This window comes from Erpetoichthys calabaricus, chromosome 7 (genome assembly GCF_900747795.2).
Source record: "Erpetoichthys calabaricus chromosome 7, fErpCal1.3, whole genome shotgun sequence".
NCBI lineage: Eukaryota > Metazoa > Chordata > Cladistia > Polypteriformes > Polypteridae > Erpetoichthys > Erpetoichthys calabaricus.
The window spans coordinates 141,906,490-141,922,435 of NC_041400.2; the positions used below are offsets into that span (position 1 = coordinate 141,906,490).

The 15,946-nt window shown below is 37.3% G+C and overlaps 1 protein-coding gene across 1 annotated transcript in view; it reads right to left on the reverse strand.

Moving 5' to 3' along the window:
• Positions 1 to 15,946, reverse strand: part of adamts6 (ADAM metallopeptidase with thrombospondin type 1 motif, 6) — a 330,011-nt gene that overhangs the window by 56,630 nt on the left and 257,435 nt on the right. The window lies entirely within an intron of this gene.

Below are 15,946 nucleotides of genomic sequence, written 5' to 3' on the forward strand. Positions count from 1 at the left end.
CTCTGTAGTACACTAAAGAAACAAGTAATACATCTAAAAATCAAAACATTTTTAGCAGGCAGTTAACTCCTTGTGACCAACGTTTCATATTTTTGATTCAATTAATATGTTTGATTTGTTGTCTGTTCTAAAAAGTTAAACCAAAATTAAAAGGCAAATTAAGTGCTCTTTTTCTGCAATGTTTGAGTGTTTTTTGTTATTCCTTCTCCTGTTTTAAGAAGAGTGTGTAAAGATGTGGTTGTTATTTCAATCTTTGAAATATTTTGTTTCCCAGAAAAACATGCCCTTCGACAAATACAACACACTCAGCCTCATTTACACTGGACCAGGGGCCTCATGTATAACGGTGTGCGTAGAACTCACACTATAACATGGCGTAAGCACAAAAGCGGGAATGTGCATACGCACAGAAAAATCCAGATGCAGGAATCTGTGCGTACGCAAACTTTCACGTTCTTCCACTACATAAATCCCGATCAGCATGAAAAGTAACACAAGTGCACGCGCCTTCTGTCCCGCCCCAACTCCTCCCTAGAATTATGCCGCTTTGAATATGCAAATCGATATAAATAGCCTTCTGTGAAAAGAAAATGGGAAAAGCACGGGGGAAAATATAAGAATTTCAGTGAATACTAAGTGGAGGCAAAGGAAAAATGTATTATTTGTTGGTTTACAGTGGTGTAATCAACAAAAGAAAGTTAAACTTGAAAGCTCAAGTTCACAAAGTCTCACAGTGCCCGAAATACAAAAGAAGTTGTCACATATCAAAGTCGGTGTGAAAAATCGACTCGTAGCGGACCGTCTGAGTGTCATATGAAAGCTTATTAGGGTACAGAGAAAAAAAATATGCACACAGTGGGAAAAAAGCACGAAATGTCAACTTTAATCTCGAAATTTCCACTTTAATCACATAGTTTATTTTGTCATTAAAGTAGAACATCATAAACTTCATCTTAAAATCGTTTATTTTACTAGTTTCTCAAATCCTATCGTAATTAAAGTAGGACGTTAAATGCTTTGTTCTGTATTTGATCTTCTATGTGCTCTATGTGTGTGAATCACTACGTGCTTCCGCTTTCTTTCTCCGACAGGACACAGAATCCATTACATTCGTGATATTACAGCTCTCTGAATAATTAAAATACTGAGATGTATACGTTTTAACTTTTTCATGATGATTGGAATGAAAGCATGTTATTAAACATGGGAACATCGTGGCGCAGTGATCATTCATATCTCACGCAAGAGGCTTGTTGCGCCATGCGCGACCTTCGATGAAATAATTTATTACAGAAGTACTGTCTCTTTCAAACGTACTAACCTGAAATTCCTGTCCTTACTTTTCTTTCTCCAAATACCCAATCGCCACACAATCAGCTCTGTAATAGACGTTAAGCCATCTGTAAGCTTAGAACGCAGATTCTTCAAAACTTTTAAGGAACATTGAAATATCTTTGTAGTACATGTTTAATTATTCTATCCGTCTATCCTTCCAGTGTCGCGTCAGCACCAGCAATAATACAGCGCAAGGCAGGAGCTATCTGTGAATTATTCCTGGTGCTGAATATTTAAATGAAGTTAAAGTTTTGTCTGTATTCTATAAGCAACATATTTTGCTGCATTTCATCTTAAAAATAGTAGTGATGAGCAAACCACTGTGAAGTAGTTAAACTATCAATTTATACACAGAGAGTGAAAGAGAAAGAACGAGATTGAGGTGAAAAAATATTTAAAACATTTTTCTCGCACAAAATTATTTTCACATTATCAGGTAGTTTAACTTTTGAAGGTAAAACTAATGAAAAAAATGAAAAAAAAAATAAATGTAAAAAATAAACAAAAAACCATCAGCAGGTTTAGTTTTTAATTAGTTTACACATTCTAGACACTTCTATCAAACAAATGATCTTTACAGATTGTTCATAAAACATACTGCTGACTCAATAACTGTACAAGTTACTTATCACTTCATTGTCAAACGACATTTCCAAAACTTAAGTGATCCATCAAAAACAACATTCCATTCAAGTATGTAAGTCTAGTGAATGACTCTATTAGTGTGTCAAAGAATTTTTTTTTCTTAAAATGTTTCTCCCTAATGTACAAAATAACTAAGTTCTTGTCAGCAAAATGCAAACACCTGAGAAGTAAGCTGAAACGTTTTTCACTTGTGATCTACTGTCCATGTTCAAGTAAAGGGTTTCTTGACCTGCACATTTCAAGTTCAGGCTTCCAGATATACAACAAATGATAAAAAAACAGCAGCTTATGATAACTGACCTCACACAATATATGCACTGTGTAATTTGGTTTTAATGTGTGCCGCTGGATTAACTGCTGTGCACATCTTTTGGGCTCAACCACAACTACAATTGTGAACAAACTGAAATTCTGTAAGAGATCATCTATATGAGGCACATCTGTCTTGCATTCTGGAGATCCAGTAAAATGCAGCTTTGAATGCTACAGAACACTCTGATACAACAAACCTTCAATAAAAATCCCAGTTTAATGTTAAAGCAAAATCATCATCTTTGTATGCTTCATTATTACTAGAAGTAGGATCTAAAATGCTGACACTGGTAATTCTATAGATCTGTCACTATTATCACATAATAAATCACTTTCTTCTGTTGTGCTTTATGTATTCAGCTCACTCAGCTGAGGTATACTATGTTGATTCATCAGCCACCCTCCATCACTAGCTGCTGTTTACGGAAGAAGACTAAACTCAAGCATGACAGCTGTCATCTCAAGAATAACAGTAAAGGGGCTGAAGAGGACCTGATCGGCTAATGTCTAGCAGTAGAGTATGCAATAAGCATATGAAAAAACAAAGAAGAAATAAGTTTTCATATATTTTAATTAATTTTGGGATCTTTGGGCTTCAATCTAGATTTATTTTATTTATGGATTTATTTTTCATTAATTCTGTTCAGTGGCATTTTTAGCATTAAAAACTCTGGTGGTGCCACACAGTCCTGATGCTAACAGAAGGGGCAGGGTCATCTTACAGAGCCATTAAGTGAGTGTGTGTATTTCAGTGGCTTTAAATTCCCCACTTATTGATGCCTTTTAAAAGTATTTTTAATTTAATTATTTTATTTCAGAAACAACACCTCATAACAGAACACAACTCAATTACCAACTCAATCAAGTGATATAACATAACAAGTACAACAGTATGTTCTAAAGTCACTCAATGAAAATTAGCAATCAACCCTCACAACAGCAAGTAAGATAAAAGGTTGAGCAGAGGCCCATAATATTTATTTTAGAATTATACTAATACATTCTTGCCTAGTCCTGAAAAAGGTCTGATGTAAACAATTTGAAATGAATTATGATACTGTAGGCTATGCATATACTGAGTTACAATATTTTTCATGAATGACTAAATTCCATTGCTTTTCCAAAATGTATCTGAGTAGTCTTTTTCCCGTTATTCCCTTATGAAATTTTATATAGCCTAGAGATGTCTAAAGCCTCATTCAGACAGTATCAAAGTGTATCTCTTCAGAGATGGATATAAGTGAAAGATGAGGAGACCTGGTTAGGTTTGTTTTAGTGAAATTTGTATTTTGTTTATAAAAATAGTGTTGATTAAAGATTCATTGTAGAGTGAGAAAGTTCAAAAGGACCAAAGCCATGCTGAGAAATCACAATGTGTGTGTGTGAGGTTGAGGAAGTGAGTGAGTGAGAGAGATAAAAAGAGGTAGAAATGATAAAGCACTTAAAGACCAGCACTTATGAGACCAACTCAACTCCTTAAATTCATTAGCTTTGGTACATGGCACCAAGAGATTACTAGAATAATTCTGTCTTGGATCAGCTCACGAAGTTGTGAAAAGTGAGCGCATATGATACTACTTCTAAGCCCATGAGAGATATGTGAGACAGAGCGAACACCATTAATGTGCAGAGAGGTGATGCAGAAACAAAAAAAGATGATTGGAGCTACATGGAAGGAGCCATGAAAGACCAGAAGAGCAGCATTGGAGGGTGTCTGAGGAATAAGATAGCCTCCAGTAAACCTTGCAGGTGAGAACAAGGGAGAGACACTATATTTCACTGTGTAATAGGTACCATCACCAGCAATGATAAAATATCAGTCAAGTAAGATCATAAAAATCACACAAAATGAAGATCTATCAACATATCTCTCTATTATAAAAAAAAAAAATCTTGCGACAAGATGTGATCTTCTGAAGAGAAACAGAGAGACACTTCTGAGAGGCAAAGACACTTTCACTTCCCACGACATGGTCAAGTCACATCATACTGACATCCATTGGAAGCATGTTCCCATTAGACGGTGACATAGGCAAGGAAAGTAATAATCAGCCTGGAACAAGTGGAACTGAAAATCTTGCAGGTCCAAACGGGGTCAGAAATAAAAGACAAAGAATAAAAGACACAGTAGAACTTCATACAGACGTTCAAAAACGTTAGTGCCTTACACATGCAGAGCAGGTTACAGATTATGAAAGCAGTGGAATTCGAAAGGGTCAAAAAAAACCTTGGCGTAATACACATGCAGAGCAAGTTCAAAAATATGACAGTACTAAAATTCGAAAGTGTCAAACAAAAGAGACTACAGATCTCATTCGTGCAATCAAACAGAAATTAATACTAGGTGAAATAATGGAACAGCAAAAAGAGACTGAATATACAGTGGTGTGAAAAACTATTTGCCCCCTTCCTGATTTCTTATTCTTTTGCATGTTTGTCACACAAAATGTTTCTGATCATCAAACACATTTAACCATTAGTCAAATATAACACAAGTAAACACAAAATGCAGTTTTTAAATGATGGTGTTTATTATTTAGGGAGAAAAAAAATCCAAACCTACATGGCCCTGTGTGAAAAAGTAATTGCCCCCTTGTTAAAAAATAACCTAACTGTGGTGTATCACACCTGAGTTCAATTTCCGTAGCCACCCCCAGGCCTGATTACTGCCACACCTGTTTCAATCAAGAAATCACTTAAATAGGAGCTGCCTGACACAGAGAAGTAGACCAAAAGCACCTCAAAAGCTAGACATCATGCCAAGATCCAAAGAAATTCAGGAACAAATGAGAACAGAAGTAATTGAGATCTATCAGTCTGGTAAAGGTTATAAAGCCATTTCTAAAGCTTTGGGACTCCAGCGAACCACAGTGAGAGCCATTATCCACAAATGGCAAAAACATGGAACAGTGGTGAACCTTCCCAGGAGTGGCCGGCCGACCAAAATTACCCCAAGAGCGCAGAGACGACTCATCCGAGAGGTCACAAAAGACCCCAGGACAACGTCTAAAGAACTGCAGGCCTCACTTGCTTCAATTAAGGTCAGTGTTCACGACTCCACAATAAGAAAGAGACTGGGCAAAAATGGCCTGCATGGCAGATTTCCAAGACGCAAACCACTGTTAAGCAAAAAGAACATTAGGGCTCGTCTCAATTTTGCTAAGAAACATCTCAATGATTGCCAAGACTTTTGGGAAAATACCTTGTGGACTGATGAGTCAAAAGTTGAACTTTTTGGAAGGCAAATGTCCCGTTACATCTGGCGTAAAAGGAACACAGCATTTCAGAAAAAGAACATCATACCAACAGTAAAATATGGTGGTGGTAGTGTGATGGTCTGGGGTTGTTTTGCTGCTTCAGGACCTGGAAGGCTTGCTGTGATAGATGGAACCATGAATTCTACTGTCTACCAAAAAATCCTGAAGGAGAATGTCCGGCCATCTATTCGTCAACTCAAGCTGAAGCGATCTTGGGTGCTGCAACAGGACAATGACCCAAAACACACCAGCAAATCCACCTCTGAATGGCTGAAGAAAAACAAAATGAAGACTTTGGAGTGGCCTAGTCAAAGTGCTGACCTGAATCCAATTGAGATGCTATGGCATGACCTTAAAAAGGCGGTTCATGCTAGAAAACCCTCAAATAAAGCTGAATTACAACAATTTTGCAAAGATGAGTGGGCCAAAATTCCTCCAGAGCGCTGTAAAAGACTCATTGCAAGTTATCGCAAACGCTTGATTGCAGTTATTGCTGCTAAGGGTGGCCCAACCAGTTATTAGGTTCAGGGGGCAATTACTTTTTCACACAGGGCCATGTAGGTTTGGATTTTTTTTTCTCCCTAAATAATAAAAACCACCATTTACAAACTGCATTTTGTGTTTACTTGTGTTATATTTGACTAATGGTTAAATGTGTTTGATGATCAGAAACATTTTGTGTGACAAACATGCAAAAGAATAAGAAATCAGGAAGGGGGCAAATAGTTTTTCACACCACTGTATGGACATAGGTGATATGTCAGAAGTATGTAGATATTGTAAGGCTTTAAAGTTTAAGTCAGAGACTTGTAGATCATCTAATTTGTGTTGCCATCAGGGAAAAGTACTGCTGCTTCCCAATGAACAGGTGTTTCCGCAAGAATTAAAAAAATTTTGTTTGGTGAAGGTGAAATCCACAAACACTATAGGCAAAATGTATGAATCTACAATAATCTTTTCACGTTCGCATCATTCAATGCACAAAACGTTGATTTACACAATAATGGACCATACGCTATGAGAATCTGTGTTTCCGCAACAATTACAGCTAAGACAAGTTTAATTTTGAAAAAACCCCAGTTTGGTCAGGTGTATCTTTATGATCACAGAGAAGCAATGCAACATAGAATCGAAAGAGTTAAACGATCTGACATAATAGAAGTTATACAACCAATAATGGATACAAATCCATACATCCAAAAATATTGCAACTTACATGAAATTTATCAGCAAAACACGAACAAAGAAATTTTCTTGGATTTCTATATGAATCCGAAAGATCACAGTCGCATTTATAATAAACCCACTTTTCCCATATGGCGAAACAGGATGGTCATACAATAAGAAATAAACGCATTCAGAAAAATTAATGTTTAACCAACTATCATCTCAATGTCTATCGCAACATTACATTATTAATGTGTATGTAAAAGTCGCAGCTAATCATCTCTTCTTTATTAAATCGAATCAAGCTAAACTTAGAACGGAACATATTCAATTTCTCATTGATCATGTTCAAAATTCAAATATCAATAGTTCAGACAAATTCAAAATAGGTAAAGCAGTAATATTACCATCATCATATCAAGGTAGTCCAAGAGCATTGCAAAAGTTATATCATGATGCAATGGCAATAACCAGAACAATCGGCCAGATTTATTTCATACAATGACGTGCAATCCACAATGGCCACAAACCCGCAGTTTCTTGAGAACAATGCCACCGGCTACATCACCTCTGGATATTCCCACTTTCGTAAGTAGATTGTTTTATCAGAAAGTCTTATTTTTATTGAATGAATACGGGCAAAAAGGAGATCTTGATATGCCATTCATATTAAACTGTTCACAGTTTCCTGTGAGAACAGCTTTTGCAATGATAATTAACAAATCGTAAGGACAAACATTTTAAAAAGTCAGTTTATTTATAAGAGACAAAGAAACGATATTCACTCATGGCCAATTATATGTTGCAAAATTACACTGTAAGACCAAACAAGGAATCAAAATTCAATGTGATCTTGAAGAAAAGTTAATTCCAAATATTGTTTTTACTGAAGTTTTAAAATAAAAAGTGAACATAATGCATATACTGTATAACAATTCCCATGGAAAAAAACACTTTAAATTGTATTTCCACAGGACCAAATCCGAGCGAAGTGAGCAGGGGGCAGAGCCCCCTAGTTATTATATAGTATAACCACCAAATGACAGCAATAACGTCTTTGACATTAACCATGAGTGTGACTTGGGCTTAGAATTCTGTGTAAATACAGTTAAGCCACAGTCAGACTTGGGGGTAACGTTTAATGATTCGCTTCATAGTGTTAATGGGATTAATAAAGTATCTATCTATCTATCTATCTATCTATCTTAAGCCCAAATATCTCTCAAGACAGTATTCTGCTGCCATTTAGTGGATGAAATAACATCAAACTCTAAACATTTCAATGCATTCTCCCACTTTATGGTGACTCTATGGTAACTCATCAATATTCATGAGTGGGGTGGAACCTTTAGCCAAAAACATGATAACAAGTGAAATCCCATAAAGCTAGTTTTAGAGCAAACTGAAACTGAACCAATGCTTGAAACGTGCAATAACGATAACCATGCGAATTGGTCATCAGATATTGACATGAACAATGAAACTGACACATATTCTGTAGGATTCTGACCTGCCAAGTTTAACAATAAATCTTCATTTTTTGCTCAGTGGGCAAAGTTCTAATTCATATTGTACAAAAGTAACTACCATGAAAATGATGACGACACCTCCAAAATAACAAGATATGAATTGTGTTCAAACATCAAACAATAGGTCATCTATAAAAAAACGCACTAGTCTTCAAGACCAATGCATAACTGAAAAATGCAGGCTGCACAAATGCACGCAGGAGCAAAGTACAGAATGTTTAGAACACTCCTAGCAACCCAAGAAGTTGCCCAAGCAACCATAAAACAGGCTAGTAGCACCAGGCACAAAAAAATTACATATACCTCAAAAAGAAATATTTTTCTAGATAAGAAATTGCACTGAACATATCATAGAACATTGGGAAAATTGGATGATTTACGTTCAGTTTGCTATCTACATTCTAACAATACATTAAATTACTGTGGTGAGTGCACCACTTATTTAATTTTTGTAGAAAAAAAACATAGAATGCTTGGGGGCAGTGCCCAGCTTGACCTTAATGCAGTGATGCAATTTAATGATTTGTTCCCCTATGCTGGAGAATTGTGACTGATCCCATAAGCCTTTGAAAAGATGTGTTCAGCAAAGTTACCTTTTTACTTCCATGGTGACATCAGCAGTGGAATTTTGAATCCTTTGTGTCTTACTAACCTGAAGGTCTAGAAGAGCTATCAAAATTGCCTTTAGAAGAGCTTATGATGTTGGTGATGATGATGATGGGCAGTGCCAGTGCTAGATTACTTTGAACCCTAGGCCAACCAACTGATCAGTAGCTAAACCATGCGTCTGAGATATCCTCCCCTTTACCATCTGTGCCCTAGGCAAATGCCTAATTTGCCCTAATGGTGGCACTAGCCCTGATGATAGGGTTGTGGCTGGTGTTGATGGCTGTGGCTGTGTTTTAATAATAGTTGTAATAAGTTATGCAGCACATGATTTTATTCACATGACATTTATTTTTTGCTCCAGTCTAACTAGAGTTTTTTTTTGTTTGTTTTTTCTGTCCTCCTGACCATTTCTTTGTTACATAACTGTATAATATTATTGCCTAATCTTTTTTGTTTATGTTTTATATTAATTTCCTCTTTATTTCATCTTGTAAAGCACTTTGAGCTAGATTGTTTGTATGAAAATGTGCTGTATAAATAAATGTTGTTGTTGTTGTATTACACTTGAAATGTAGGGTACATTTCAACAATAGATAGTAAAGACTTAATGCTAAAAGTGCTTACTGCAAGGTGTCATGTGCATTGTGTCTGGCAAATACCCATTAAAGATGTACACTCAGGACTCAGTATGTGTTTGTCTGTTATTGTGAGACAACTGCTGCGTGATTCTTATGTGGAGTGGTGGCAGCTGGAGATTGCAATTAGATGATGAGCATTTAGATGAAACAGCCACCTAACTGGCCTGCACAGTTGTCACTAATGCTATCAGTACCTTCAGATATCTCACTAGCATGCTTGACACTGAGAACACTATCTGTGTCATTCCTTGTTGATTCTTGTTTTTACAACAAACCTTTCAAAAAACCCTTCAAATGCCACGTTAGAATGTCCTTCTTTCCGTCCTTTCTCTTGTTTCACAATCAACATAAAATAATCCGGTCCTATCTTGGTTTGTGCTTGCCCCTTTTCCACTGGCTATTTTTCTCCCAGCTAGTTTCCACAATACCACTTTTCACAATAACTTTTAGCATACAACTGATGACAAGTTTAGTGTGGGATGGGCATTCCTCCAGCTAAGAACAATGTATCTACTCTCCCACTAATTTTAGATTTTATTATTAGTAAAAGTAAGATTTGTGTGTGTTGGCCTGCTTCACACTCCCCCTCCCTCCCTTTGAGACAGCTTTGGACACATTCAAATGTGAAGTGTCTCTCAGCCTTTCTGAAGTAGTTGGGTTTGCCAAACCCTCAAGTTTTTGAATATTGCATGTAGAAGAGCAACTAAGGCTCCCACCTCAACAGATTTTATGTGTGCTGGAACAATGGGATTGTTATCTTTTTCTTTAATGGCAGAATCCTTAGAAAAATATACAAGCTGCTTTTCACAAATTATAGCATTCATCACAATTTGAAAGTGATTTAAAGGGGAAATGATTGCACATCAGTGAAAGGAGTCACTTTCCTGAACCTTCCATAACATTTCTCAAAATTATTTACAAATTTGTTAACTTATAAATAAATGCTATGTAACTGGATTTGTTCTGAGAGTGCTGCTCTTGCAGATTGCACCAATGGGATTCCATGAACACAAAATCACATCTGCACTCTGCAAAGAGTATGAAGGTCCATCATTTTTAGAAGGTGAGCCCCAAAGGACAGCCAGCAACCAACAGCAACTAACAAAATAGGCATCTAACTGTGAGGGTATAAGCAGCGTCATAACACTTCCTGGATCATGAATCATGAAATCATGGAATGTTATAACAGATGTGTAATGCATTACATTACTGGGTCTACAATATTACTCTTAGTATTAGTATTACAACTTATCTCTAAACACATTACAAGAAGCATTATATTCAATAAATATTTGTTTAACTGATGACCTTTGTTTTAATGAAGCATTGACGCAAATCCATCATACAGTTAGGTCCATAAATATTTGGACAGAGACAACGTTTTTCTAATTTTGGCTCTGTACATTACCAGAATGAATTTTAAATGAAACAACTCAGATGCAGTTGAAGTGCAGACTTTCAGCTTTAATTCAGTGGGGTGAACAAAACGATTGCATAAAAATGTGAGGCAACTAAAGCATTTTTAACACAATCCCTTCATTTCAGGGACTCAAAAGTAATTGGACAATTGACTCAAAGGCTATTTCATGGGCAGGTGTGGGCAAGTCCGTCGTTATGTCATTATCAATTAAGCAGATAAAAGGCCTGGAGTTGATTTGAGGTGTGCTTGCATGTGGAAGATTTTGCTGTGAACAGACAACATGCGGTCAAAGAAGCTCTCCATGCAGGTGAAAGAAGCCATCCTTAAGTTGCAAAAACAGAATAAATCCATCCGAGAAGTTGCTACAATATTATGAGTGGCAAAATCTACAGTTTGGTACATCCTGAGAAAGAAAGCAAGCACTGGTGAACTCAGCAACGCAAAAAGACCTGGACGTCCACGGAAGACAACACTGGTGGATGATCGCAGAATCATTTCCATGGTGAAGAGAAACCCCTTCACAACAGCCAACCAAGTGAACAATACTCTCCAGGGGGTAGGCGTATCGATATCCAAGTCTACTATAAAGAGAAGACTGCATGAAAGTAAATACAGAGGGTGCACTGCAAGGTGCAAGCCACTCATAAGCCTCAAGAATAGAAAGGCTAGATAGGACTTTGCTAAAGAACATCTAAAAAAGCCAGCACAGTTCTGGAAAAACATTCTTTGGACAGACGAAACCAAGATCAACCTCTACCAGAATGACGGTAAGAAAAAAGTATGGAGAAGGCATGGAACAGCTCATTATCCAAAGCATACCACATCATCTGTAAAACATGGTGGAGGCAGTGTGATGGCTTGGGCGTGCATGGCTGCCAGTGGCACTGGGACACTAGTGTTTATTGATGATGTGACACAGGACAGAAGCAGCCGAATGAATTCTGAGGTTTTCAGAGACATACTGTCTGCTCAAATCCAGCTAAATGCAGTCAAATTGATTGGGCGGCATTTCATGATACAGATGGACAATGACCCAAAACATACAGCCAAAGCAACCCAGGAGTTTATTAAAGCAATGAAGTGGAAAATTATTGAATGGGCAAGTCAGTCACCTGATCTTAACCCAAGTGAGCATGCATTTCACTTGTTGAAGACTAAACTTCAGACAGAAAGGCCCACAAACAAACAGCAACTGAAAGCCGCTGCAGTAAAGGCCTGGCAGAGCATTAAAAAGGAGGAAACCCAGCATCTGGTGATGTCCATGAGTTCAAGACTTCAGGCTGTCATTGCCAGCAAAGGGTTTTCAATTAAGTATTAGAAATGAACATTTTATTTCCAGTTATTTCATTTGTCCAATTACTTGAGCCCCTAAAATGAAGGGATTGTGTTAAAAAATGCTTTAGTTGCCTCACATTTTTATGCAATCGTTTTGTTCAACCCACTGAATTAAAGCTGAAAGTCTGCACTTCAACTGCATCTGAGTTGTTTCATTTAAAATTCATTGTGGTAATGTACAGAACCAAAATTAGAAAAAAGTTGTTTCTGTCCAAATATTTATGGACCTAACTGTAAATATTATTCAGCTGCTGTATGTCCTTTTTATCCTTGAGTAGCTCCTTTCAATAAAAATGGAAGCAACCAAACACTAGAAACACTTTTTTCTCCATCTCACAGAGAGTTTGGAAAGAGTTTAGTTTATGTATGTTAGCAAACATTACCACAATTTACAAGGTTTAAGGCATTGGACTACTATTTGAAAGTCTGTTATACGTGACTGTGTTATTTTGTTTTTAATTTATTAATAGGAATCCCAAAGGAGCTTGTATAATTAGTCTAGAATACACACACTTGATTCTATATCTACTCATTCACCATGATACAACACTTTTCTATAAATCAAATAAAACAATTACCGTATATTTAAATAGTGTCTTTGTACAATAAACTTAGTACAAATTCACTTTAGAAATACATAATTAAAGAACAATTTTTTACAAGGCATATATATTACATATTCAGTTCAAAACTTTTTTTTTTGTATGGCGCTCTTCTCTGAGTGCAGGCTTAGAGCACTGTAACAAGTTAACAGGTAAAATATAATTGCAATCTTTACAAATTATTAATTACAAAAACCATACACAAAGATTCATATTTGTATAAACACAGTACATCTGGAGAACAGAAAAGGTTACCTCCTGCTCAGGTTCACACAGTAAAGGAGTGGAAACTAACATGACAGCAATGTGTTTAACAGCACAACCCCATAATGCAAAATGATGCAAGTAAACCTACTATGCAATTATTCACATTTTAAATGCAGATTACTGATCACATCATCTTCAATAACCCAAACATTTAACTTTCTGTATTGGGAAAGTATACTACTCTCAATGTATTTTGCTGTTAAATTCGACATGTTAAAAGTATTCAAATAACATTATAACCAATTAATGTGACTGATCAAAGTTATGCAGTTTTTAAAAATATTTTTTAGTTTGTGAAGTCTGATGTTTAAATCATATCATGAAATTTCAGAATCTAATATGACATAGTTTCCAAAGTGGACAATGTACAAATATTACAAAAATACAAAAGTTTTTAAGTATATCAAATGTTCAGGAAAAAACAACAGTACAGTAATCCCTCCTCCATCGCGGGGGTTGCGTTCCAGAGCCACCCGCGAAATAAGAAAATCCGCGAAGTAGAAACCATATGTTTATATGGTTATTTTTATATTGTCATGCTTGGGTCACAGATTTGCGCAGAAACACATGAGGTTGTAGAGAGACAGGAACTTTATTCAAACACTGCAAACAAACATTTGTCTCTTTTTCAAAAGTTTAAACTGTGCTCCATGACAAGACAGAGATGACAGTTCTGTCTCAGAATTAAAAGAATGCAAACATATCTTCCTCTTCAAAGGAGTGCATGTCAGGAGCAGTGACTGTCAGAGAGATAGCAAACAAATCAATAGGGCTGTTTGGCTTTTAAGTATGCGAAGCACCGCCGGTACAAAGCTGTTGAAGGCGGCAGCTCACACCCACTCCGTCAGGAGCAGACAAAGAGAGAGAGAGAGAGAGAGACAGAGTTTGTTTTTCAATCAAAAATCAATACGTGCCCTTCGAGCTTTTAAGTATGCGAAGCACCGTGCAGCATGTCGTTTCAGGAAGCAGCTGCACAAAAGATAGCAACGTGAAGATAATCTTTCAGCATTTTTAGACGAGCGTCCGTATCATCTAGGTGTGCGAACAGCCCCCCTGCTCAATCCCCCTACGTCAGGATCAGAGAAAGTCAGCGCAAGAGAAAGAGAAAAGTAAGCTGGGTAGCTTCTCAGCCATCTGCCAATAGCGTCCCTTGTATGAAATCAACTGGGCAAACCAACTGAGGAAGCATGTACCAGAAATTAAAAGACCCATTGTCCTCAGAAACCTGCGAAGCAGCGAAAAATCCGCGATATATATTTAAATATGCTTACATATAAAATCCGCGATGGAGTGAAGCCACGAAAGGCGAAGCGCGATATAGCGAGGGATTATTGTATTTATTTAGACTTGCCGAATTAATGTGTCATGACTTTTTGCATACAGTATGTGTATATGTTGTGAGATATGGCCGGCCATTCATCCTGGCCAATACCCCCAGGCCGCCAGATGGAGCCCTCCTTGCAGCATGGAGGTGCCATGAATGCCAGCAGGGAATTATGGACAGTGGACTTTTAAGGTACAGCCCTGCTGGATACCATGGGGGCCGCCAGGAGTCGCTGCAGGGAGGTCCAGGGACTGTTATTTGCCCTATAACCCGGAAGTGCGTCTTAGTCACAGCGACAGAGGGAGTGACGTACTTCCGGGATAAAGAAGAAGAGTTTTTACCTGACCTGGAAGTGCTGGATAATCACATGGACTGAGGGCTCAGAAGCACTTCCGGGTCGAGGACTATAAAGGACTGTGGGAAATCCCAGACAGACGAGCTGAGTTGGGAGGCAGGGTGGCTAAGCGTCTGGGAGTGGAGGATTGAGTATTATTTATTGTTTATTGAGTATTGTGGAGTAGAGAGTGTTTTGTGCACAGTATTATTATAATAAATAATTATTGGACTTTTTATCTAGTGTCTGACGTATTGTCCGAGGGTTCAAGGGAGCTAGAGCGCCCCCTATCTGTCACAATGTATAAATACAAACATGCACACACATGCTCTATATGTATGTATGTATAAACCGATAAGCCACAAAATTAAACCTATCTGCCTAATATTGTGTAGGTCCCCTGTTGCATCCCCAAAACAGCTCTGACCCATCAAGACATGCACTCCAAAAGACCTCTGCAGGTATCTCGTGGTATCTAGCACCTAGGTGTTAGCAGTAGATGCATGCACAGATGCATGACTGGGTTAAGATTTGGGGAATTTGAAGGCCAATTCAACACTCTTTGTCATGTTCTTCAAACCATTCCTAAACAATTTTTGTAGTAGGGCAGGGCACATTATCCTGTTGACTGAAGCCACTACCATCAGAGAATACTGTTACCATGAAGGGGTGTACATGGTCTGCAAAAATCTTTAGGTAGGTGGTACATGTCAAAGTAACAGCCAAGTGAATGCCAGGACATTGCCCAGAGCATCACACTTCTTCTGTCATAATATTATAGTATTTTAAAGGAGTCTAGCCACTGCAAGAATTAGTCTGTATACTGAGTAAATTAGAACTTCAGACATAGGAACAAACTAAGTTTGACAAACAAGCAAACACCACTCAGATCATCAAGCTCACTTGGTGAGCTAACAGCTAATTTGTCCCAATATCTCATCCAGATACTGTACATTTAAAATGTTTTCAGGGTTTATGCTTCAACTATATGAACTGGTAACTTGTTTCAGATTGCCTAGAGTTTTTGTGTCAGGAAGTGCAGAAACAAACACAAGGAATATAAAACAGACCAGTCATATTCCTTGTATATTAAGTCTTTGCTAAAGGAAAAACCTACTGAAACTGTAGTCTCTGATGTAAGAATAGATTTGCTATCACATTACCATTTGTAA